We start from the raw sequence: 27,387 nt of genomic DNA on the forward strand, positions 1-27,387 counted from the left end.
GTCGCACTACACTAACTTGTAGCTTTAGCTGAACACTGTGAGGAGGACGCACAACACTAACTTGTAGCTTTAGCTGAACACTGTGCAGAGGTTGCACTAAAATAACTTGTAGCTTTAGCTGAACACTGTGAGGAGGACGCACTACACTAACTTGTAGCTTTAGCTGAACACTGTGCAGAGGTCACTCTAAACTAACCTGTAGCTTTAGCTGAACACTGTGAGGAGCATGCACTACACTAATCTACACTACACTAGCACTACACTACACAATCATCAGCCAGCAATGCACTGCGATGCCGCAGTTAATTATGAGCCGTGACGCGCCACACGAATTTGGCGCGAACGGCCCATATCGTTCGCAATTCGACGAACGGTCGAACAGACGATGTTCGAGTCGAACATGGGTTCGACTCAAACACGAAGCTCATCCCTACTGTAAATAATGTAGCTGCCTGCGGTAGTGATAGGATCAGGAAAACAACACCAAACTTTTACAGGTATCTTTAGCTGAACACTGTGCAGAGGTAGCACTACACTAACGTGTAGCTTTAGCTGAATACTGTGCAGAGGTCGCACTACAGTAACTTATAGCTTTAGCGGAACACTGTGCAGAGGTCGCACTACACTAACTTGTAGCTTTAGCTGAACACTGTGCAGAGGTCGCACTACACTAAAAAATAATGTAGCTGCCTGCGGTAGTGATAGGATCAGAAAAACACCACCGATCTTCTACAGAGGACGCACTACACTGATTGTAAATACTGTAGCTAATAGGACTAATAGGATCAGAAGAACACCAGCAATTTTCTTCAAATACTGTAACAACATCTGCCTGCCTGTCAGTAGGAAGATAATAACAGGAACGGATCTAGCTAAACTGTATACAGTGTATATATATATAGATATATAGATATATCTATATATCTATATATAGATATATATGTATATATATATCTATATATAGATATATATATATATACACAACACCTGGGATGCATATATATATACACAATACACTGTGCAGCTAACTGACTGACTTTCCTGCCTAATCTATCTAACTTAAATCAAATGACACCATCTCTCTGTCTCTGTCTCTCAACACCGGAACACACTACACAGGGCCGACGTGCAGGCGGCCTTATATAGTGTGGGGCGTGTACTAAACCCCCTGAGCCATAATTGGCCAAAGCCACCCTGGCTTTGGCCAATTACAGCTCTCTGTACAGACGGCGCTGTGATTGGCCAAGCATGCGGGTCATAGTGCATGCTTGGCCAATCATCAGCCAACAATGCACTGCAGTGAATTATGTGCCGTGACGCGCCACTTGAATTTGGCGCGAACGGCCCATATCGTTCGCAATTCGGCGAACGACCGGACAGACGGTGTTCGAGTCGAACATGGGTTCGACTCAAATACGAAGCTCATCCCTACCAATGTTTTGTGCTCAATCTCAGGCACATGAGAGAGCAAGCATTCCATGCGTTCACACAGAGACATTGCTTGTGCTGTCTTCTGTTTTCTTGTGTGTGTTGCAAAATATTTAACCAATTCAATACAGGGGACTTTCTCCCCTTCCTGCCCAGGCCAATTTTCAGCTTCCAGTGCTGTCACATTTTAAATGACAATTGCGCAGCCATGTGAAAAGAAAAAAGGTGTAGAATGGCGCTGCTCTAATGGAGTCAATTTTAATGGTAGGCCACCTTGTTGTGCCTTATGTGATATCCTGGGTTGGATCTGGAGGCTAAATGATTTAAATTATATGTAAACATAAGTCACAGTGTAGTGCTAAAGGTGGTTTGTGGTGTCTTATTAGCAATTAGGCTAGTTCAAAACATGATATGTGAATAAATAAACTTAAATTTAATGAAAAATACAAAGTAAGATACAGTGGGGACATAAAGTATTCAGACCCCCTTACATTTTTTACTCTTTGTTATATTGCAGCCATTTGATAAAATCATTTAAGTTCATTTTTTTCCTCATTAATGTACACACAGCACCCCATATTGACAGAAAAACACAGAATTGTTGACATTTTTGCAGATTTATTAAAAAAGAAAAACTGAAATATCCCATGGTCCTAAGTATTTAGACCCTTTGCTCAGTATTTAGTAGAAGCACCCTTTTGATCTAATACAGCCATGAGTCTTTTTGGGAAAGATGCAACCAGTTTTTCACACCTGGATTTGGGGATCCTCTGCCATTCCTCCTTACAGATCCTCTCCAGTTCTGTCAGGTTGGATGGTAAACATTGGTGGACAGCGGTTTTTAGGTCCCTCCAGAGATGTTCAATTGGGTTTAAGTCAGGGCTCTGGCTGGGCCATTCAAGAACAGTCACGGCGTGGTTGTGAAGCCACTCCTTCTTTATTTTAGCTGTGTGCTTAGGGTCATTGTCTTGTTGGAAGGTAAACCTTCGGCCCAGTCTGAGGTCCTGAGCACTCTGGAGAAGGTTTTCATCCAGGATATCCCTGTACTTGGCCGCATTTATCTTTCCCTCGATTGCAACCAGTCGTCCTGTCCCTGAAGCTGAAAAACACCCCACAGCATGATGCTGCCACCACCATGCTTCACTGTTGGGACTGTATTGGACAGGTGATGAGCAGTGCCTGGTTTTCTCCACACATACCGCTTAGAATTAAGGCCAAAAAGTTCTATCTTGGTCTCATCAGACCAGAGATTCTTATTTCTCACCATCTTGGAGTCCTTCAGGTGTTTTTTAGCAAATTCCATGCGGGCTTTCATGTGTCTTGCACTGAGGAGAGGCTTCCGTTGGACCACTCTGCCATAAGGCCCCGACTGGTGGAGGTCTGCAGTGATGGTTGACTTTCTACAACTTTCTTCCATCTCCCGACCGCATCTCTGGACCTCAGTCACAGTGATCTTTGGGTTCTTCTTTACCTCTCTCATCAAGGGTCTTCTGCCCCGACAGCTCAGTTTGGCCTGACAACCAGCTCTAGGAAGGGTTTTCGTCATCCCAAATGCCTTCCATTTAAGGATTATGGAGGCCACTCTGCTTTTAGGAATCTTAAGTGCAGCAGACATTTTTTTGTAACCTTGGCCAGATCTGTGCCTTGCCACAATTCTGTCTCTGAGCTCTTCAGGCAGTTCCTTTGACCTCATGATTCTCATTTGCTCTGACATGCACTGTGAGCTGTAAGGTCTTATATAAACAGGTGTGTGGCTTTCCTAATCAATCCAATCAGTATAATAAAACACAGCTCGACTCAAATGAAGGTGTAGAACCTGTAGAACCATCTCAAGGATGATCAGAAGAAATGGACAGCACCTGAGTGTCACAGCAAAGGGTCTGAATACTTGGGACCATGTGATATTTCAGTTTTTCTTTTTTAATTAATCTGCAAAAATGTCAACAATTCTGTGTTTTTCAGTCAATATGGGGTGCTGTGTGTACATTAATGAGGAAAAAAATGAACTTAAATGATTTTAGCAAATGGCTGCAATATAACAAAGAGTGAAAAATTTAAGGGGGTCTGAATACTTTCCGTCCCCACTGTATATAACCCAGTATGTGTGTGCTACAACCTCTGATGACTGTTTACCAATATAGTTTTATTAATCCTAAAAAATGTTCCTATGTATAGTTTTAGCCAAAGGTGGTGTGGATTACACTTCTTAGATGATAATCCTAGGTGTAAAATGTTAATTACGCAAATGGAAGGCCACAATCTTATATCACATACCTTTGCGTAAATAACAAAGGGCAAAAAGACAATGCTGTTTTAAACAACTTCTTATCCAGGTGCTGGCTTTGTAATGGTGCTTCTTAACCATGCTCTTATTATGCTTGCACTCACCAGATAACCTCACCCCTACAGGGGTATATGCAGTCACAGTATCTGCCACTGTGTAGCAGCCCTGGATGCGGGACTTATGAACGTCTTGCGTCACCTCCAGTCAGACAAACACAAGCCGTTTGTGACGGATCTTATCCTTTCATGCTTATATTTATCTTTCAAAATGTGAGTACGATCTTTACTTAAGTCATAATAAAACTTTTTAAATAATTTCACACTATGGGCATTCCCTCTTTTTTATGGTGAACACATTTAAAGTCGGTAAGCAACATTTAAAGCACGGACCGGGGACATCCAGGGCTGCTACACAGTGGCAGATACTGTGACTGCATATACCCCTGTAGGGGTGAGGTTATCCGGTGAGTGCAGGCATAATAAGAGCATGGTTAAGAAGCACCATCACAAAGCCAGCACCTGGATAAGAAGTTGTTTCAAACAGCATTGTCTTCCAATGAGGACTTAACCCTTTTGAGCCATATATAAAAAGACTTTTAATAAAATGAAATGATCTTTTCCAGCAAGTACTGGGTTTTTGAAGCACAAGTCACTTTATTAATCAATTTTCTAAGCACAAGTAACTTTATTAACTAATAGATGTTAAGCTAGCACATATATTTTTGAACATTAAGCACTTTTTGCACTTGGTTATTTATAAATGTAATAGTATGAGACATAGGATTGCTCCTTTCCATTTGTAAAAAAAATTTCACTTATGATTAATATTTAAGCACAAGTCACTTTGTTAATTAATAGATGCCAAACTAGCATATATATATTTGTGACTAGTAATCACTTTTTGCCCTTTGTCAGTTATTGACACAAAGGTATGTGATACAGGATTGCGGCCTTCCATTTGCGTAATTAACATTTTACACCTAGGATTATCATCTAAGACGTGTAATCCACACCACCTTTGGCTAAAACTATACATAGGAACATTTTTTAGGATTAATAAAACTATATTGGTAAACATTCATCAGAGGCTGTAGCACAATGTAAGTTAAACGCAAACTGGGCTTTAAAGGCTATAACACATACTGGGTCTTATATATCTTACTTTGTATTTTTCATCAAATTTAAGTTTATTCATTCACATATCATGTTTTGAACTAGCCTAATTGCTAATAAGATACCACAAACCACCTTTAGCTCTACACTGTGGCTTATGTTCACATATAATTTAAATCATTTAGCCTCCAGATCCAACCCAGGATATCACATAAGCCACAACAAGGTGGCCTACCATTAAAATTGACTCCATTAAAGCAGCGCCATATCTACACCTGTTTTCTATTCACATTCTAGTACATCCCACTCAGGTGGAATTGTATCTGTAGAGGCAGCAGCTTTCTATATTTTAATAGTACCCTTATCCATTGCGCGGACTCACCTTACATATTCCTAATTGCACAGTCATGCAACACTGTGCCCAAACACATTTTTTTATCATTTTGTTCCCACAAATAGAGCTTTGTTTTGGTGGTATTTAATCACCACTGGGTTTTTTTTTTATCTTTTGCTAAACAAATAAAAAAAAGATCGAAAATTAAAAAAAAAAAAAGTTTTTCTTTCTTTCTGTTATACAATTTGTAAATAAGTAAGTTTTCTCCTTCACTGATGTCCACTGATGAGGCTGCACTGACGGGCACTGACAAGGCAGCGCTGATGGGCACTGATGAGGTGGCACTGATGGGCACTGATGATGAGGCACTGATGGGCACTGATAGGCGGCACTGATGGGCACTGATAAGCAGCACGGATATGCAGCACTGATGGGCCTTGATAGGCGGCACTGATGGGCACTCATAGGTGGCATTGATGGGCACTGATAGGTGGCACTGATGGGCACTCATAGGTGGCATTAATGGGCACTGATAGGCGGCACTGATGGGCACTGAAAGGCCGCACTGATGGGCACTTATAGGTTTAGAAAGAAGTGAAAGTAAAGGAGCGGCCAGTATCCAGTAAAGGTAGGTATAAAGGTTTTTTTATTGAAATTTCAGCAATAGAAAGAGGCCAACGCATTTTGGGGGACTAGGGACTCCCCCTTCATCAGGGCTGTTTGAAAAAGTAGGATAAAAAACAAGAATAAAAACAGATATATATTTGAAAATGGAAGGTCACAATCAGAGAGAAGCACTTTCTTAATGCTATACACGAGTAATGTATAAGGAGGATATATGCTTACATGTACATTATAAAGGTATTTATCAATTGTACTGTTAAAATTGTATATGGAAAAATACCACATAAAAACATATATATATATATATATATATATATATATACATATACAATTGCTAAAAGCTGTTTAAAATTAAAAAAAATATATCATCCTTATACTTTACCTGTGTATAGCATTAAGAAAGTGCTTTTCTCTGATTGTGACCTTCCATTTTTAAGTATATATCTGTTTTTATTCTTGTTTTTTATCCTACTTTTCCAAACAGCCCTGATGAAAGGGGAGTGCCTAGTCCCCCAAAATGCGTTGACCTCTTTCTATTGTTGAAATTTCAATAAAATACCTTTATACCTACCTTTACTGGATACATGCTGCAACTTTACTTTCACTTCTTTCTAAACACACATGGCGTCGACCATAAGGCTGTACCCTGAGGAAGCATCCCAGGCCTGAACAGCGCTCACCACCACCTTTTCCTCCAACTGGGTCTGAACCTCTGAAAACCAATTCTTTCCATCTGACCATACCATACATAACCTACAACAGTGACTGATTGAGTCAGTCCAGTGCAATTTACACCTCCTCTTCTAAGGGCACTTATAGGTGGCACTGATGGGCACTTATAGGCAGGACTGATGGGCACCGAAAGGCAGCACTGATGGGCACAGATAGGTGGCACTGATGGGCACTAATAGGCAGCACTGATGAGGAGGCACTGGCAGGCATTACTGATGGGCACTGATTGGCATCTGCAATGGGCACTGATTGGCACCTCTAATGGGCACTGATTTGCATCCCTGGAGGTCATGGGTGGGCATCCCTGGAGGTCATGGGTGGGCATCCCTGGTGGTCATGGATGGACATCTCTGGTGGGCACGTGTGGGCATCCCTGGTGGACTCAAGTAGGCATTCTTAGTGGGTCTGCACTGATAATCAATGTGCTGACTATCAGCACAGATCCCCCTTGTCAGAAGAGTAGCCGAACGGCTCTCCTCTACCCACACCTTATCAGCACGAATAGGGGAAAAGCCGATAAACGGCACTTCCTGTTTACGATGTGACCAGTTGTGATTGGACACAGCTGATCACATGGTAAAGAGTAGGGATGAGCTTCGAGTTCGAGTTGAACTCATGTTCGACTCGAACATCGGCTGTTCGCAAGTTCGCCGAACAGCGAACAATTTGGGGTGTTCGTGGCAAATCCGCGGAACACCCTTTAAAAGTCTATGGGAGAAATCAAAAGTGCTAATTTTAAAGGCTTATATGCAAGTTATTGTCATAAAAAGTGTTTGGGGACCTGGGTCCTGCCCCAGGGGACATGGATCAATGCAAAAAAAAGTTTTAAAAACGGACGTTTTTTCAGGAGCAGTGATTTTAATAATGCAAACAGGGGGTGGGGCCACCCTGTGACCCCGCCCCCTCTGACGCACGGGACATGACGGAACTTCCCTGTGGCATTCCCCGTGACGTCACAGGGAAGTCCCGTCAAGTCACCGTGCGTCAGAGGGGGGCGGGGTCACCGGGTGGCCCCACCCCCCGTTATTTAAGAACCGTCAGAAGAGGAGACGCGTCACACAGCGGGAGCCTCCCACCATGCCAGCATGGATGCGGAGCAGCCCAGAGAAGAAGTTGAAGAAGAGAAGAAGATGAAGAGAAGAAGATGAAGAAGAGAAGAAGATGAAGAAGATGAAGAGAAGAGCGGGAGCCTCCCTCCATGCCATCATGGATGCGGAGCGGCCCAAGGAGAAGAGATGCTGGAGAAGAACACCGGAGGAAGAACCAGAAGAACCAGAAGAAGAAGAAGATGAAGGAAGATAGAAGAAAGAAGAAAGAAGAAGCATTTAAATAAAAGAATTGTCAAAAACTGTCTCTTGTCATTTTTAACATTTTTGACAGTTTTTTAGTGAAATGGTAGGGGTACTTTTGTACCCCCTTACCATTTCACACGGGGGGTCCCCTTGTTAAAGGGGGCTTCCAGATTCCAATAAGCCCCCCACCCGCAGACCCCCACAACCACCGGCCAAGGGTTGCGGGGATGTCCTCATCAACATGGGGACAATGTGTTTTGGGGGGCTACCGCAAAGCACCCTCCCAATGTTGAAGGCATGTGGCCTGGTAGGGTTCAGGAGGGGGGGCGCTTTTGGCCGGGGTTCCCCTTAATATCCATACCAGACCTGAAGGGTCTGGGGCCCCAATTAGCACTTTTGATTATTCATGTTCGTGTCCCATAGACTTTGACGGTGTTCGCGTGTTCGAACAAACTTTTTTCCTGTTCGCATGTTCTGGTGCGAACCGAACAGGGGGGTGTTCGGCTCATCCCTAGTAAAGAGCTTATGTCATAGGCTCTTTACCAAGATCAAAGATGCTGTGTTTCAGACTGACACACCACACCACACCACCGATTGCTGCGCGCCCCACAGCTTATCCTGCTGGATGTCATATGATGTCCAGTCAGGATAATGAAACCACTTTGTCATATTGCTATATTTGGCGGGCGAGAAGTGGTTAAACCATGGTAAATAAAGGAAATAACATGAAGGCGCTATTGTGAAAAGAAGACTATAAAAACATTTGTACATCAATCAAGACCCACATTTTTATTTGTTTATAGATGCCCATGGCTTTGTGTTATAAGGCTCACTCATTTTTCCACAGTCAAATCTTATTATAGGCTAGATTCACACCTGTGCAGTCGGTGCCACTGCGGAACCTGCACAAATTCCCTCAGCTGCAACCACCCACACAGTAAAATTGCGGGGCATGCAAGCGGGTGCCATAATCCTAATGGCACGCCTCCCACACTGGAAATTGCACCCACGCCGGGAACCGCGCTGTACTTGTGGTTCTCATATGGGCTTTGATTTCCAAAGTAGTGCAGGGACATCTTTCCTGCATTTCGCAGGGCACAGCAACCCATTCAAATGAATTGGGTTGCTGTGCAAAATTAGGCCTTGCTGTACAGACTATTCAGATTTTCTTTGAAATCTCTCGATCTGGGAGCTCTTTTTTTTTACTCATTTGTAATGTTGTTTGTTGTCTCTTATGCACATAAAAGTGGTGTAGTAAAGTGTTTTTTGGCCATACATGGCTCAGTTTCTTTTGTTCAGTCTACTGGCTGAATGAAAAAAATGTAACCAATTCCCCCATCCACACATTCAAGGTGGATGGGGAAATCATTCCCCCTGTTTCATTGTCTTATGACAGCACGACTCCCCTACTGTCAGAATACACAGATTAGCACTGCAGCTGATTGGTTGCATGTGCTGATCAAATGATGGTTTTCCAGCAGGACCATTTAACAAAAGATGGATTCTGTTAAACAGTGATAGCTACACAGATCGAAATTCAGCCATTTCCTGCTGAACCGGACAAATTATGATACATGTATGGCCAGCTTCAGTGCTAATTCAATTGTGTTACTTCATTACAACCACCAATAACATTCAGACCATTGAAGATCTTATTGGACATATATTGAGTAGAGAAAAAAGAGATTTCACAACACAGACTATAGGGAAGAGACATACTTGCTCCACATTGGAGAAGCTCTCTGGGTTCTGCCTGGAGTGAATCACTAAGAACTCAGATTAAAATAGACTGAATGAACTTTGTGACTCTGGCAACACTGCAGTTTTCTTATATTATCTGTTAACTGATTGATTTCAGTTATTGCCTGGATTTGCTCATTAAGGTGCTAAGACATATCAATAAAACAGAAATTTTAATTCAACATCAGTGTTCTCTTCACTGCTACATGCTTACCAGATTTAATAAACTGAGATAACCATATTTAATGTCTGTTTTTTTCCAGAAAAAAGGGCATTTATGCTCAAAGCTGAAGAAAAAAGAAAGGATATGAATAGGTTATTTTCTTCTTATGTTAATCCCTTGACTACTGTGGTTTCCAAAACATAAAAATTGACCATAACAACATTAAAGCTGTAGGTATGTACTTTTCGCATGATTCAAGACTTATATTAATCAAGTAGATTTGACCATTCAATGATAATGTTTTTGTATGGTGCTGCTGTTCTTTAATTATTATGGTTTTATTAATAATAATGATGTAGAGCAAGGGTCTCAAACCAGCGGCCCTCCAGCTGTTGGGAAACTACAAGTCCCATCATTCCCCTGCCTGTGGGAGTCATGCTTGTAATGTCTCCTGGGCTGTCAGCCTTGCAATGCCTCATGGGACTTGTAGTTTTGCAACAGCTGGAGGGCCACCAGTTTGAGACCCCTGATGTAGAGGGATCCCATTTAAAAAGGGTGCTTATGGGCTAAAATTGCATTATATACTCTTGTTCAGTCATACTGATGATTTTCTGTTAAGTAAGGGTGTATTCAAGGTCCCAACTGTTTCTGTGCTATTGAAATCCTTAACCCACTAGTCAAACAGCTATAGGAACATCTTTAAAAATACATATTGCTATTAAATGTGTACTGTCTAGTAGACCTGCTACAATTTATTAGAAAATAATCAACCACAAAAATGCATAGAACTTAAGGGAAGTGTGCTTTGCCCATGCAGGTCAAAACAACATGTTTTCATTAATGCTTTGTCTTCAGATCAGATAGTCACCTTTACCTAGTCATTATAGTTGGAACTTACACAATTAATTGATGACTGTCCAAGCACCAGTGCTGTCACATGAGAGCAAAGGGAGTGAGTCACACACTTCTCCATCCCCAGAAGTACTATTTTTTTTGTTTTTAGCTCCCAGAAACTGAAATTAGTGGCAAGGGGGCAAAGGAATGGTGAATTTGTGCAGTGGTGGGGTTGGCACTAAAGGAAATCCTATTGTTTTTTTTTACCTGTTTTCCTGTGTGCGAAAGAACAGGTTTCTGTTAAAGTATATCTAAACCCAAAAATAAAAATGTTATTGCAAATTTAATGCAAAATCCTGCAAATTACACACTTTCTATCCCTGGGTGGTTACGTTTCTATCTCTAAAATGTCTATGGAAGGAGCCATGATTGTCATCCAGGCTGGACCTCAAACATTACAAAAGAAATCCACTGAACACTTTCAAGCTACCCAGTATAAAGAAAAAATAATTCTAGTGTGTCTGCGCAAAATCCAGAAAAAGCCATCATGGCCTTTCTGATATGTTTAAAACTTGCAAAAAGAGAAAAGGCGCATGCAATCAGGTTTTCTAAAGTGTTAAATTTAAGGCCCCTTTCACAGGAGTGAACCAATCGGTACCACCTGAAAAAAACATCTTTTTTCAGGCGGACCCGTTTGGACCATCCATTGTTCTCTATGGGATGTAAATGGACATAAGACGGGTTAAACCCGCCTACATCCGATCCAATCTGGTCTGCCAAAAACAGATCCATTCCCTTTCCATCTAACAGATTGGATCAGATGACACTCGGATGGAAACGGACAGGCAGTTAGTTTCCATTCGACCACCACATAGAGAATAGCATGCTGTGTCTGTGTCCACTCTGCATCAGCAGAGTGTGCACGGGCCTGTCATCCGCCTGCTCAGTGGTGATAGATCCCCCACTGAGCAGGCAGATCCTCTTGACAGAGTCCACGCCCCGTGAAAGGGGCCTTAAAGTGATTCTAAAGGCAAACTTTTTTTAAATAACACACGTCATGCTCACCTGTTCTGTGTAATGGTTTGCACAGAACAACCCCAATCCTCCTCTTCTGGTGTCCCCTGCCTAGTGCTCCTGGCTCCTCCCCCCTGCCAAGTTCCCCCATAGCAATCTGCTTGTCCATTAACACAGAGCGTGGCTCAGCCCTACCCACCGCTCCCTCCTCACTGCCTGTGATTGACAGCAGCAGGTGACAATGGCTTCCGCTGCTGCCTTTCTGTCCAATGAGGAGAGAGAGAGCTGAGAGAGCCTCTGCTCTCATACACATTGCTAGTTAGAAATTAGGCTTGGGTAAGTATTTAGGTGTGTGGGATGGGGGCAGAGGGAAAGCTGCATGCAGATTTTTTTTATCTTCATGCATAGAATGCATGAAGGTAAAAAAACGTGTACCTTCAGAACCACTTTAAACAGATTAAAGTGACTGCAATGATGACTTTTTCTGGACTTCAAACATGTCTTTGTTCATCCCTATTACATCAGAGATGGTGGGATTAGCAGGTTCTAGAAGAAAGATAATGTTTTCTACTTTTGGTTCATCTTGCATTTCTAGCAAGATAAACAGGTTTTTCTTTACTTGCTGAAAATGTTCTTAGCCAGAAAACGAAAATGAATGCAGCCATGACATCTAAGGACTGGTGACGTGAATATATTAGATTTTAAAAAAAAAAGAGAATCTGACAGAAAGTAGATATAAAGAGGTGTGCCACATCCCATAAAGCAATAAGAAAACAAAAGTTCCCCTGTGTGTTTTCAGGCACTACCATGCAAGTCAATACCGTATAGATAAAATGTATATACTTTATTACTTTATTACTTTGTATATACTTTATTACATACTCAAAAGACAACACATATACAAGGACAAAAAATTGTTACAAAAGGAAAAATATGTACAAAATACATTAGAGGCAAGATATATGTATACATATGGATACAAATGGAGGTAGTGGAAAGAAGACCATATATAGAGGTTAATGAGTCTCACCGAACCGAACCAATGCGTTTCAGAAAATCCTTCATCAGGGTTCGTAGAGTGAGAGTTGACATTTCCAATATATAAATGCAACATATGTATCCATGGCATAAAAACAGTTTCACGAAAGTCTCAACGGCAATGTACACCTGAAAATTAGCTGGAAAGTATTTATTCCTGAGTGGTGTCGCAGACTGGCAAATGGCAACCTTCAGTTGATGGGATAGGGGAGAGGGCTGGGAATCTGGACTTGTAACCAACAGGTTTCCACCGCCAGAACTGCCAGCACAGACCCAGCGTCCCACTCCAGCTCGGAGTTGGGACGCTGAGTCTGTGCTTGCAGTTCTGGCGGTGGAAACTTGTTGGTTGGTTACAAGTCCAGATTCCCAGCCCTCTCCCCAATCCCATCAACTGAAGGTCACATCCTTGATTTTTGCTTACAGGTCCCTAGCCGCTTGGACCCCAGCCTGCACACAGACGCTGCACCCGTCTTTTGGGTTCGGCGATCCTCAGCGCCAGTAGGGGTACTTAGTACCTCTTTGGTACATTTGCCAGTCTGCGACACCACTCAGGAATGAATACTTTCCAGCTAATTTTCAGGTGTACATTGCCGTTGAGACTTTCGTGAAACTGTTTTTATGCCATGGATACATATGTTGCATTTATATATTGGAAATGTCAACTCTCACTCTATGAACCCTGATGAAGGATTTTCTGAAACATGTTGGTTCGGTTCAGTGAGACTCATTAACCTCTATATATGGTCTTCTTTCCACTACCTCCATTTGTATCCATATGTATACATATATCTTGCCTGTAATGTATTTTGTACATATTTTAAATTTTGTAACAATTTTTTGTCCTTGTATATGTGTTGTCTTTTGAGTATGTAATAAAGTATGTACATTTTATCTATACGGTATTGACTTGCATGGTAGTGCCTGAAAAATCCCACCACAGGGGAACTTTTGTTTTCTTATATATTAGATTTTTGTTCATTTTTTTAGACAGACTTTATGGTAACCATACACATCTCAGTTATCTACCAGATTAAGTTAAGGTATAGATATTTTTGCATATTTATAGCAGTCCAGCTTGGGCCATGCTCCCAGCGCAGCGACTGTGTCCTCCCAGACAGCTCTCAGTCTTTGTTTATGATCAGCAGCCGGTGGGATGGACTCACGATGATGTCACCACTGAAACAAGAAATCACATTTATCACACAATTTGGAGGTCAGTCCCACTTCTGGGTAATAAAACCTAGTTAAAGGGCCACCAGGAGGGGGAAGGAAGGGGTTAATCTAACTTCATTCATTGGAATTATTTTATAGCTACCTGGAGCCCAGATTTTAAAGCAAAAACACAATAATACTGAAATTAATTATCCATAGTTAAATATTTTTACATTGTACCAATTATCTGGAATTCAACATTTTGACAGTGTGTATTACATAACATTCAGTGTTCCCTAAAAAGAGATAGCAGATTAGAAAATACTTATTGAAAACAAAACCCCCTTTACTGAGACCACAAAGCAATCTTGAATTTCTTGGTCTTTGTTTTCTTAGCATGACCCTTGGAGGAGAGCAAATTAACCTATAAATGTGTGCCATACAGCAGTACGCATACTTTAAAAACTGAAATTTGAAACTGGAATACCCCTACTGGCATTTCAGATGAAAATTCATTCTTTAAATTGCACTTCCTTTATATTATTTATCCAGTCTTCACATAAAAATTTTCAAAACCAATTGGCAACAATGTAAATAACAGTAAACAATCTTAAACTTTTACTGGTATATAAAATGTTGTTCTTGATTAAAGTTTAGATCAAACGTATATAGAACACAGAAACTGTTGGGATTGATTGTCTGGAATGATTGCAAGATTATGAATTTTCTTGATATACTTAAAATACAAATGTAATTCTTACTGCAGCATTGCTGACCAACAAAAAGAATAAGCTGATTTTTAAAGTGCTACAAATTGTGTCAGAAATGACACTTGTTCAGGTTTATCAGATTGGTTTGGATAATTATTATTTGAGAAGTGTTTGATCTCACTGATGAATACTTGATTAGATTTTCATGGAATCAGTCAAGCAAACCATTTAACATTGCTCATGTGAAACGACGATGATTTAGCTGTCCAGCAGCAACCAGTGAGCCTCTTAACGGGTCTGCCTGGCTGGTCTTTGGGGAAAAAAAGAGGTGGAAAAAGGCCAAGTTTATGGGTAATGACATTGGATTACCAGGTATTTAAGCTAAGATATTTCTCTTCTCAATTATGTTCAGTCCTTATCTTATTGGTCTGGTTGCTATGTCTGTACAGAATCAATCTTAACTCTAGAATATGTTTGTGCTATTTTAAAAAGAAGCCATCCTGACACCATTGTCATTCCTGAAACCTCGAGAGGCTTAGCTGTTATAAATAATATTTCATATGTGGAATGCTTATGTGAATTTCACGGGGAGATAATCTCGCCTCTGCCTAACTTTGATGCATTGAGATTGCTAGAGTTTTTTTTATGCTACTAAAGTGCTTTTATGCCAGAGCTGGCAAATTAACTTAGGAGTAAGAAATGTAAAATGCAAGGCTGCTTGGACTGTGTCAGAAAGGGTTTTATATTCTGGTTGCTTGTATGCTTTTCCTTTTATTTATTTGAGCACATTTCGAATAAAATGGCCGTCTTCTGTCAACGAGCTATAGAATGCATAAGAGTAACAAATGGCGGCATGCTCTATGAGGCTGGATAAAAGCTATTACAACCTTTTAAGGATGCTGAAAGGATGAACTGAGCAAGAAGATCTCTCATTTTATTTCATGTAACTTGGCATATTGCTACACCAGTATGGTTTAGATGTGGCTTTTTATTTATTTTAAAGGTAAACTATTGAGAATATGAACTAACATACATTACACACTGTCTCCTGATTCATTGTGATAACACTACACTTTTTTCTTTTAAATACTTGTCAAAATCAGAATGAATGAAAATTACTGATAAAGTTACATTTTATGAAGAATATAATGGTTGCACAAGCAGTAGCCCCCTTCCCCCTACATGTTCTGTATTCTTTATAGATATATATATATATATATATATATATATATATATATATATATAATTTCCTGCTGCAAGCTAACCTTCTCCCCACATCTTTACTAGTCTGTATGTATATTAGATCCTTGCACATGCACACTGCAGAAGGGAGCAATTCTAACTAGAGATTTGTGAATTAATTCACTCAGTTGAATATGGGCAGTTTTCTCTGAATTAGAGTTCACTGGTAAGCAGCATCTTGCTTTGTCAGTTTACCAGATTCACTCTCTGAGCTGGGAACAATGGTCCACTTTAAGCACAAGGGCCTGAACCTTGTGTAACTTCACTGCCCTAATAAGAGAATGTATTCTTATCATTAGCACCTGATAAAAGAGTATACTATTTCAGTATTTGACTGATTAAAAGCTAAGTTCACCTTTTAATTCTAAATTCCAGCTCCCCTATGTACCAATATAGCATTAACATACTTCTTCTGCAGAATAAAAAGGATTTCTATTTATTCTACACAGCCCTTACCTCAGTGTCAGTACTTCTGTCCATTACTTCCTGGACATACTATAGAACAGTGATGGCAAACCTTGGCACCCCAGATGTTTTTGAATTATATTTCCCATGATGCTCAACTACACTACAGGGTGCCAAGGTTCACCATCACTGCCTTAGAACATGATACAGAAAGGAGTTCATCAGCTGAACTCATTAGCACACACACCTTGCGCCATTTACCCTCCTACTCCAGAAGATCACTACCACCCACCCTTGCAGGTGCACATTTTTTAAATGCAATTAGTGATCACTGTTCTCACTAAATACATAGGCATGATTTTTTTTTCTACTTTAATTTCATCTTGCATAAAGCGTTCATTTGGCAGGGTGTGCAGGAGATGAGCGATCAGATATGTGGATAGAGCTGTAGCATTGGAAACATGAGAGGTGTGTCCTGGGTTCTGTAAAGCTCATAATACACTATACAATCTGATTATACAATCTCCTTTAGCTCTACCATCAACTATGTAGTGCAAGGATCTGCCTTATTGGATACAGAGCGATTGTATAGATGGTGTGTCCTCCTATTATATAGTTTTGGTAAATCTAAAGGAGATCATACAAAGATTTACAATCATGCATAGTCTATGGATAGCTTTATACATGTACATACATAAAGGAGAAGGATCCATCTCTGTGTCCTTGCTGTTTGTCTGACCAGAGATTGGCACACTACACCTGCTTTCAGTCAGTTAACCTTCTATCGTTGCCTGCAATCACTTGTTCGGCACATTGTAAAATTTTAGTTTGGCAATGTCAATAAACTTGGCATCTTTCTTGGATATTGTTGTTTATTTGGAACTTTTTTGCCTCAAGATTGTGTGCATATGTTCTAAGTCTAGCAATCATATTCCCCATATATACAACAGTTTCCTGGGATTTTACACTGTTTGGTGTACTTTCTTGCAATTTATTTGTCCCACTACCATGGTGGCTACTTCCAAGGCTGCCTGAATCTACCCACGCACCTGGCTTTGCACCTGGCTGCAGTTATGAATCCATATGCTTGTGTTGGGGTGCAGCGCCCAGCTTCTTTTATAGTTATGGTCTGTTATCTGATTGCTCAGCTCCTAAACACTCTTCTAAATTAATAATCTATGTAAGATGAAATTAAAGTGATTGTAAACCCCATTCATGAAATTTGAACTAAGCACATATATCTGTAGTGTTTACTTGTTTCTCTCCAAAGCTCTAAGTGTTGTTTCTCTCTGGTGCTTTGTTCCTCTGTTATCAGCATAAGTCACTTCTGACACATGAGATAACATGAGCTAAATAGTTGTGTCAGGGAGGGTGTTTAGAGGGAGATAGGCAGGGACCTTGTCTATTCAGGATACAGCTCTGCATGTTGCTGTGTTCCTCTGCCTATGTGGAGGGGGAGTGTGTCCCTTTCATCCAATCAGCTCTCACACAGTGTAAGTGCAGTCTCCCCACCCACCCCTATGTACTGCTGAAAGATGAAGAAAGATCTTTAACATCATCTGCACTTTTGCAGGGAAGACAGCAGATATGCATGTAGGAAGGGGAAGACAGCAGATACGACAAAATCTCACCCCTATCCTGCACCAACCTAGCCACTTCTGTGTACAACGCTTCACTTCTAGCCTCACTGAACTCACTTGCCCCCCTCACTACACACAGAATCAAGCCCAGACCCCTTCAACCTTGGCAAACAGATGATACTAGAAGTCTGAAAAAACGTAGTCGCGCTCTTGAGCGCCTGTGGCATAAGACTAAGTCCCAGAGAGATTTCAACCAATATAAATATGCCCTCCAAAAATACAATTCCAGCCTCCTCTCTGCCAAGCAGACCTATTTTACCACTCTCATTAGCAACTTATCATCCTGTCCCCATCAACTCTTCTCCACCTTCAACTCTCTACTTCATCCTCCATCGCCTCCACCCGCAAACTCACTCACTGCACAGGAGATCGCCAATCACTTCAAACAGAAGATTGATACTATTCATGCTGAGATCTCTACTGTGCCGACACCCTCCACGCTTTACACTTCATGCCCACAATCATTATTTCCCTCTTTCAACCCCACCACTACAGACGAAGTTGCTAAACTACTTGCTAATGTCCACCTTACCACCTGCCCTCTGGATCCTGTTCCCTCACAAATGCTATGTTCACCCTCTGGCCCTATACTACACTCTCTAACCTAAATCTCTCCCTCTCTTCTGGCATCTTCCCTAACTCTCTAAAACATGCACTTGTCAGACCCATACTTAAAAAGCCCTCACTGGACCCATCCAATCTTGACAACCTACGCCCCATCTACTTGCTCCCCTTCTTATCCAAACTCCTCGAACGTCTGGTCTACAACCGACTGAGCATCCACCTCACTGATAATGGCCTTCTTGATCCCCTTCAGTCTGGATTTCGTCCTCAACACTCCACAGAAACTGCTCTCCTAAAACTAACAAACGATCTACTAACAGCCAAAACCAATCGACACTATTCTGTATTCCTACTCCTGGACCTCTCTGCTGCCTTTGATACGGTTGACCACCCCCTCCTCCTCAAAAAACTACACGCCTTTGGTCTCCGTGACTGTACACTTCGCTGGTTCTCTTCCTACTTATCCAACCGCACCTTTAGCGTTTCTTATAACTCTACTTCCTCCTCTCCTCTTCCTTTCTCTGTTGGGGTCCCTTAGGGTTCTGTTCTTGGACCTCTACTATTTTCAATCTACACCGCCTCCCTGGGTCAACTGATAGCCTCCCATGGCTTCCAATACCACCTCTACGCTGATGACACCCAAATCTATTTCTCTACTCCTCAGCCCTCTGTCTCCTCACGTATCAGTAATTTACTCTCAGATATATCAGTCTGGATGTCACACCACTTCCTTAAACGCAATCTAGTCAAAACCAAACTTATAATTTTTCCTCCCCCATATGCCTCTTCCCCTGATCTCTCTGTCAAAATCGATGGCACAACTATAAGCCCATCCCCACATGCCAAGGTTCTAGGTGTAGTCCTGGACTCTGAACTCTCCTTCAAGCAACACATCCAATCATTGTCCAAATCCTGCCGCCTCAACCTCCGCAACATCTCCAAAATACGCCCCTTTCTAACCAATGACACAACAAAGCTCTTAATTCACTCCCTGTCATCTCTCACCTCGACTACTGCAACTCCCTTCTCATTGGCTTACCTCTACATAGTCTATCACCCCTTCAATCCATTATGAATGCTGCTGCCAGACTCATCCACCTTACCAATCGCTCAGTGTCTGCCACTCCTCTCTGTCAATCCCTCCACTGGCTTCCGCTCGGCCAAAGAATTAAATTCAAAATTCTAACAACTACGTACAAAGCCATCCACAATTTCGCCCCCAGCTACATCACTAGCTTAGTCTCTAAATACCAACCTACTCGCTCTCTTCGTTCCTCTCAAGACCTCCTGCTCTCTAGCTCCCTTGTCACCTCCTTCCATGCTCACCTCCAGGCCTTTTTCAAAGCCTCTCCAATCCTATGGAATGCCCTACCCCAATCTGTCCGCTTATCTCCTACTTTATCAGCTTTCAGAAGATCCCTGAAAACCCTTCTCTTCAGAGAAGCCTATCCTACCCACACCTAACAACTGTATTTTCATTTTTTCCATCAGCTCATCCCCACAGTTATTACCTTTTTGTTTCCACTTGACCCTCCCTTCTAGATTGTAAGCTCTAACGGGCCCTCTGATCCCTCCTGTATTGATTTGTATTGTAAGTGTACTGTCTGCCCCATGTTGTAAAGCGCTGCGCAAACTGTTGGCGCTATATAAATCCTGTATAATAATAATAATAATATGCATGTAAAACATATGTAGGAGGATTTGTTTCATCTATGTGTATCATCTGAGGCTATTCACTTCACTGGGTATATGTGAGGGTTTACAACCACTTTAAGATAGAAAAAAAATGATGCATGTGTATACTGGAGTAGAAGGATAGATGATGCAGGGTGTGTGCTAATGAGGTCAGCTAGTGAACTACGTCCTGTGTCACATCCTAAGGTCTGTCCAGAAAGTAATGGGGAAGTTTTTTTATACACTGACACAGAGGTAAGTGCTGTGTAAGATAAATAGAACGTTTTTTTTTCTGCAAAAGAAGTACGTTAATGCTATATTGGTACATAGGGGAGCTGGAGTTTAGAAAAAAAAAGATGAACTTAGCCTTTATGTTTCTCACCTTCAAACCTCATTGACAAAGATTCCCATTGGCCCCAGTGGGTCACCAGAAGCTCACCCATTGTAAAGTGTGTTATTTTTAATAAATCAATAATTTTTTACTTTAACCATAGTTGCTATAATGATGAGTTAGAGTGGCTAAAGGTTGCAAGAGATGCTCCCATATTTGACCTTAGAGTCAATTGTTGAGTAGCAAGATTTGTTTTGGAAGGATTTTTTTTTCAGGGGTGGGACTTGTAGCCTCCCTGGCGGTTTTCCCGAGTGTGGCTCGGGGTTAAAATTCAGTACCATTAGCGGTAACCCCGAGCCACACTCGGGATCGCATTGCAGGATCCTGGTGCCTCCTTACTTACCTTGTCCCCGGGATCCTGCGATGTCACCCGCAGTGTCCGAGGGCTCCGTCCTCCTCCGAAGCCTCTCCGTGCCAGGCTCCGTTCCCTGCGAGCGGCGCGACGCACGGGGGCGGAGCCTGGCGGCAAATTCAAAAAAATGTCAAAAGCATAACACATACAGTACTGTAATCTTACAGATTACAGTACTGTATGAAATGATTTCACATCCCTTTTGTCCCCAGTGCTTTGTCCCATACCCTGCATGCAATTTTACATGATATACACTGTTCTTTCTGCCTGGAAACTGGAGATTGTCCATAGCAACCAAAAAGTGTCCCTTTACGTCAAAAGTGGCTTTAGACCAGATAGAAAACAGCGATAGTAAATTAGAACACTTGCAGAATTGAGCGATAGTGAATTGTGGGGAAATTTATTTTATTACTATTTTTTTTTTTTTTTTTTAATTATTTATTTTTATTTATTATATTATAATTTATGTTTTTGTGTTTCAAACTTTATCATACCCGGGATATCTACTAGACTCTGGTTTGGACAGATTTAAGTTTGTTATTGTTAAGATTTACAGACCTACAATATAAAACGCCAAATTTCCATGCAAAATAATGGTACCGCTTTCAGCACCTAAAATCCGAAATAATCATACCGCCAGGGAGGTTAATGGGGGGGGCGCGAGCAAGGAGATTTGTACAGGGTGTAACTTTAGTTTGGGTTAAATAAGAGAGAAGAATTTTGCTGGGGGTGGGAGTTTTGTATGAGGTGTTTGTTGTTTTGTTTTTTGCCAGGAAAAGGAGGCAAGGTAGGGGGTATATTTTCTGAGGGATGATTATTACTTGGAATGCAGGGGAAGAGTTTTTCTTTGGGTGGGGGAAGATGGGAGGGAGATGTTTGTTGGGGGTTAATGGTGCTCTGGGGGTTAAATATTTGGTTTAGGTTATGGGGAGTGGGGAATTGTATGTACAGTTGGAGTACTCTTGAACACTGCATTAAGAAAGCAGGGCTGTACATTACATTTGCCTGAACACTACACTATTGGCTGTGTGTTAAGTAGCTATATCAAATGGTGAATAAAGCTGGCTATACATGGATTGAAATTCAGCAGGTTCACTAGGGATCAGCCAATTTTCGGTCCATGTATTGGCACTGTTGTAGAACAGAAGTTGATCTAACAATCAACTTTTATTTAACAGCCCTGCTGGAAAAAAACTGTCAATCAACACTGCAGGCTATAGACTGCAGCACTGATCCATGTATTCTGATGGCAGGGAAGTCTGCCCACTGTCAGAATACAAAGACACAGCAAGAGGATTCCCCCATTCACCTCAAATGTGTGGATGGGGGAATTGGGTCATCCCACTGGTTGAACAAAAAAAACAGACTCATCTATGCCCAGCTTAAGGCTCATGCTCATTTATAGCTTACTAGATAACTTTGCAGCCAGTGGGGATGAGCTGAACCATGAATGGGTGTTTGACCACGTTGAACCTCTGGCTGCAGTGGGGAATGACCCTTTTAGGAGCACTATAACTAACACTGCTAAATGTGACAGTTTCTTGCTTAGAGTTCCTGGTTGTTAGGGAGCCTGGTTGTTAGTGTAAATAAATGTGTGGGCCTCGCCTCAAAAATCTTACCAGGGCCTTCAGGTCTGGAATGGATATTAGGAGGGAAACCTGATGCAAAAAAAAACAAGAAAAAATGTGTGGGGACCCCCAAAATCTATAACAGACTCTTATCTGAGCACGGGGCCCACCAGGCCAGGAACTGGGGTAAGAGCATGAAGCTTTCTCTCTCCTTAACCATGCCAGACCTCCAGCCCTTATAATGGGGTATATTGCCAGAGGAGACATGTGGACAAGTTGCTTTGCTAGAGGGTTGCTTACCATGAATGACAGCTTCTTGTCCCAGCAAAAGGGTCCCAGGGGTATCCTGGTTAACAACAGTAACCAAATTTGGAATTTGGGGGGTCTCCATGCCTTTCATGGCATTCATACCAGACCCCCATTAAGGATAAGGGTCTGGTATGTGTTTTTGTTGGGGTGTTCCACATTAAAGCAGAGTTCCACTCGCTCCTCTCCGCCTCCTCTATGTGGTGCTGCCATTGCAAGTGTGGGCACCTGGCTGTGACAGCTTGTGGCTTCACAACCGGGTGCGCACTGTGCATGCGCAAGTCATGCTGCGCTCTCTTAGTGGCCAGGCAATCTTCCCGACAAAACCCAACAAAACAAGTTACACACTCCCCCTTACAAAAAATAATTACTTGCCAAATGTGGCATGTAAGGGGGCAAGGAGTGCTTAAAGCAGAAGTTCCACTTTTGGGTGGAACTCCGTTGTAACATTTTTACTAGACTCTCTCTATTATAAGTCCCTGGTATAAATAAAGGGAATACCTGCCTGCTTTGTTTATAAATACAGTAGAACACAGAGGCTTTTTATTACTTTCTGTGTTTCCCATTACATAATTTTCATCACATCTGCTCTGGGTGAATCCACTGTCACCTAAAGGAAGTAATAGAAAATCTCCTAATTGAGGCCTCAGACAGTATTATTATTCTAATAAAAATAATAATTCTAACCAGGTCCTAACAGTACCATACCATGGCTACATTGCTTGCTTCTTTTATATTAAAGAGACCTATAGTAATCTGAAAAGAACAGTAAATATTCTTTGTTATTGTTTTAAGTTGATATACTGCTGTCTTAATTTTATTCCATTGGCATACATCTGTACAGACATGCTTTCCAGTAAATGCTAATTGAAAATATGAAGGAAAAATAATCCTCAGCATAATCATAATAATGGTCACAGTGCAGTAAATTGACTGCTTGGGTAATTACCAGTTCTTTTTTTTTCTTTTCTAAAATTACTTACTGTAACTCTCCCAACAATAAAATGAAATCCATAGCACAGCTCTATTGTCTATTGTTTTAGATAATGAATGCATTATACTTGGCTAAAAAGCCAGTTGATGATGACAATGACTTTACATTTTATACATTAAAATAAATGGTATACTTTTATTAGAAAAGAAAACAGCATATTCAGCTTTATCTTCAATATCCCACTTGGATAACATAAGAAATATAATGTACAAGGTAATAAAAATGCGAAATAGTCACCAAACTTTGTAAACATGTAAACCTTTCACTGTACAAAAGGGCTTTGGCAATGGAAAATGATTTGAAACAGCATTAAACAGCAATAAAGTGACTCAATCACTTAAAAAAAAAAACCATAAAGCTTTTTGAAGTGTGGTGGCATGGAATTAGGCTTTATGCCATACCACCTCATATATACGTTCAACTGGCATTGCTGTTATGTGCTGGGAGCATGGTTAGTTGCACACCCCTAGCACTCTACCCGTGTTGTCATTCCCAGGTCCTGGTCAGTGTTTACAATCGGGAGCTGATCGGACAGGCTTCCTTTCATGTGATCACTGTGAGAGCCAATCACAGTGATCTCATAATCGTGAAGCCCAGAAAACTCCTCTGTCCTGAAGATCGTCTTAAAGGAACCAACAGAAAGAGCTTAAGCATTTCCTCCAGCTGTAGAAAAGATCTAATGAGTTTCTTGATTTTGGAATAGAGTAAATAAAGGAAACCTGTGCAGGGCAAATAATGTAGACTACCATTGCTGACTTCTGAAAATCTTAACTGACTGATTCCTTTAATTACATAGTTAATTTACAATGCTGATTGTTGCAGTTTTGTCATTAAAAAGAAAGATGTACTAAAAAAAATTATGTAGTCTGCCAATCCCTATTCTTCTTTTAAAATTCTAGTTTTCTGGCTGCCATGTATAATAATAATATTGATCCAAATGCTTCCATATTCTGTGTCAGTTAACCAAATGTGTGTAAATGAGGAGTTCTGCCTTTACATCGATTTTGCTTTTTGCATGCTTGCATCTGGTTGGTGACTCAGAAAATATTATTGTCACCAAATGCCAGGCACCTAGCATTTTTGGAAGGAGGTCATAAATAGTAGTTCCCACATTTCCTCATTATAGGTTTAATTTAATGAAGAATAGTTTTGTATATATTGTTGGTTTATTTTAATTATTACTGACTACATTTATCTAAAGTTGGTTAATATTTAAAAATATAATATTCTAAAAAGGTGCATACATATAAAGTACTCGAAGTACAATTACCCACAGCATATAATTAATAAGCCATTGTAATCAGATAGTTGATTGCCATCAAAAGGGTAAAACAAATACAATGAAACTAAAATGTTACTTTGGTTATTTTACATTTACAGTGTTACAACTCCCCACTTTTATTACATTGCTAACAGCGGATACTCTTGGAACTGTTCAAGTAAAAATAAGCACAGCAGCAGTTAAAAAAGACTTATCATATCTTCACTTGGTAACATTATTGGGTTGATTTACTAAAGGCAAATAGACTGTGCACTTTTGCAAGTGCAATTGCACTCTGCACATGCAGTTGCTCCAGTGCTTACTCCTGCTGACTTTCATCATCCAATCATGCGCAAGCAAAAGTGCTATTTTTTTTTCCTAGCATGTAGTTGGGTATTCATAGTAATGTGAAGAGGTACCTCATTTACTAAGCCCTAGAGCAACTGCACTTGCAAAAGTGCACCGTCTATTTGCCTTTAGTAAATCAACAACTCTGCTGTAATCATGAGCCAAACAGTTAAAATGAATCACCAAAAAATACTTTGTCAATCGGTTTGCACCATATTTTCTTTTATTTATTAGATTCAAAATTAGACGTTTATATGCTCAGTATTAGTGGCCATTTTTAACAAACATATGCCATTAACACAGGCCTTAGGCAATTAGTTGCATAGCCAAGTTACATACATAAAATATATATTCCTTTCTGTTAACGTGTAAGATTTTTGCTAGTCACTACTGTTATTGTTGTAAAAATGTTTTTGGTATATTGCTATAATGATATTGGAAGTGATTTTCTTTTGTTTTAAGCATTTGTTGATTCATCTACATATATCTTTAAACCAATTCCCACCCGGCCTATAGCAGATTGACGGCCGAGAAATGGTTCTGTTATCCTGACTGGGCATCATATGACGTCCAGCAGGATAACATGCCGCCACACGCCCACACCGCATCTCCGATCATGATACGGAGCCTCTGTCAGCGGCTTCTTGCCACGTGATCAGCTGTGACCAATCACAGCTGATCATCGCATGAACCAGGAAGTGCCGGTAAACGGCGTTCCTCGTTTCGTGCTGACAGGGAGAGCTGATCGGCGGCTCTCCCTGTCAGGGGAGTCTGTGCTGATAATCAGCACATTGATTATCAGCACAGCCCCCTCAGATGTGCCAATCAGCTGCCAATCAGTGCCCAATTGTTATGCGTCAAAGTTACTTAAATGCCAGATTTCTCCATTTATGAACTAGTGTGGCAGTATTGACTTATAGCAGTCTGAAAATTAAGATGAAGAGGCAGAAAGTGATATTTTTGAAAGCACTACTGATTTCCCACCCAATAATCTCATCAAAGAGTAAATGTCAGTTTTAAATCAGATCCAAAATCAAAATTTGTCTTTAGATCTGCCGATACTCCCTTGCTGCTGCCAATAAAGTAGTTTAAACATCAGGCAGATATAAACAAATAGTGATTCTTCCTCATACAGTCTGTCCTTAGCCATAGCTGAGAGGCAAGGGGAAAGAGGGGTATGCTCTATCAGACCCTTGAAGATCTTGATAAAGGAAATAGGTAATTATCTGACCTACTCTTTTTGTAATGGCAGAAGCAATGGCAACCAAAAAACATAACATCAATACTTTCAGCCTTATTTAAAGTCTGATTCCAACACATGTTTTTTTCTTTTTTAATTTTGGACAGATTGAGGAAAAATTACCTTTTTTTAGGTTCTATTTTCTGTCAGTGATCCCTTTCAGAAAATACTTACTAATTTTGTATGATGCCCGTACGATGCCGTACAAGAAATGGAGGGTACTGTGATCACTGGCATAGAAAGGCAAAGATATCAATAAAAACATTGTCAGAAGTTTTGACTCTTCCTTGCCTTACAAAAAATGTATTTTTGGCTGTGTCCCCATTGGAGAAATGTCCCATAACTTTGTGTCTACTAAAATATCTTGTTCTATTGAAAACTATATAGAGATTTTGAGTAGAGATCAAAGTATGCTGTGAAGAAGGCAACTGTCATCTTGTTTTTGGGGCTTATAAATCTTATGCAAGTTTGAGATAAAGGCCAGCTTCCATATATATGAAGTCCTACCAGAAATACCAACAAGACTTACAGTTGTGTTCAAAATAATAGCAGTGTGTTTAAAGGAGGTGAGTAAAACTCAAAATCCTTATAATAGCTTTTATTTCCATACATACAAATTCATTGGGAACACTGCACAGTCTATACCAAATCAAAACATGTTTCATATTCGTTATTACTTTACAGAAAGTGAAGAAAAATAAATATTTGGTTTTTCCCCAAAAAATAGCAATGTCTTAATTTTTCTTTTTCTTTACAATCTTAAAAAGGGACACCTGTGTGACACCTGTTTTTTTACAGACTGAATGACCTCACCGATTGAACTCCACACTCCTAATATTTTGCAAACGCCCCAATTAATAACTCTATTACAGAGAATAAGCAGCATGCATGTCATGACTGTTGGGTCTGTTGGTTTTCTATTACTCTACTACACCTACTAGTAAA

The 27,387-nt window shown here is 40.7% G+C and overlaps 1 long non-coding RNA gene across 2 annotated transcripts in view; it reads left to right on the forward strand.

Moving 5' to 3' along the window:
• LOC141129864 (uncharacterized) overlaps window positions 1-27,387 on the forward strand; it is a 449,947-nt gene that overhangs the window by 314,099 nt on the left and 108,461 nt on the right. For both annotated transcript variants that reach the window (XR_012241888.1, XR_012241887.1), the window contains exon 2: window positions 9,810-9,943. This is a non-coding gene — a long non-coding RNA (uncharacterized lncRNA). The remainder of the gene's footprint in view (window positions 1-9,809; window positions 9,944-27,387) is intronic.

This window comes from Aquarana catesbeiana, linkage group LG02, assembly GCF_042186555.1.
Source record: "Aquarana catesbeiana isolate 2022-GZ linkage group LG02, ASM4218655v1, whole genome shotgun sequence".
In the NCBI taxonomy this organism is placed as follows: Eukaryota; Metazoa; Chordata; class Amphibia; order Anura; family Ranidae; genus Aquarana; species Aquarana catesbeiana.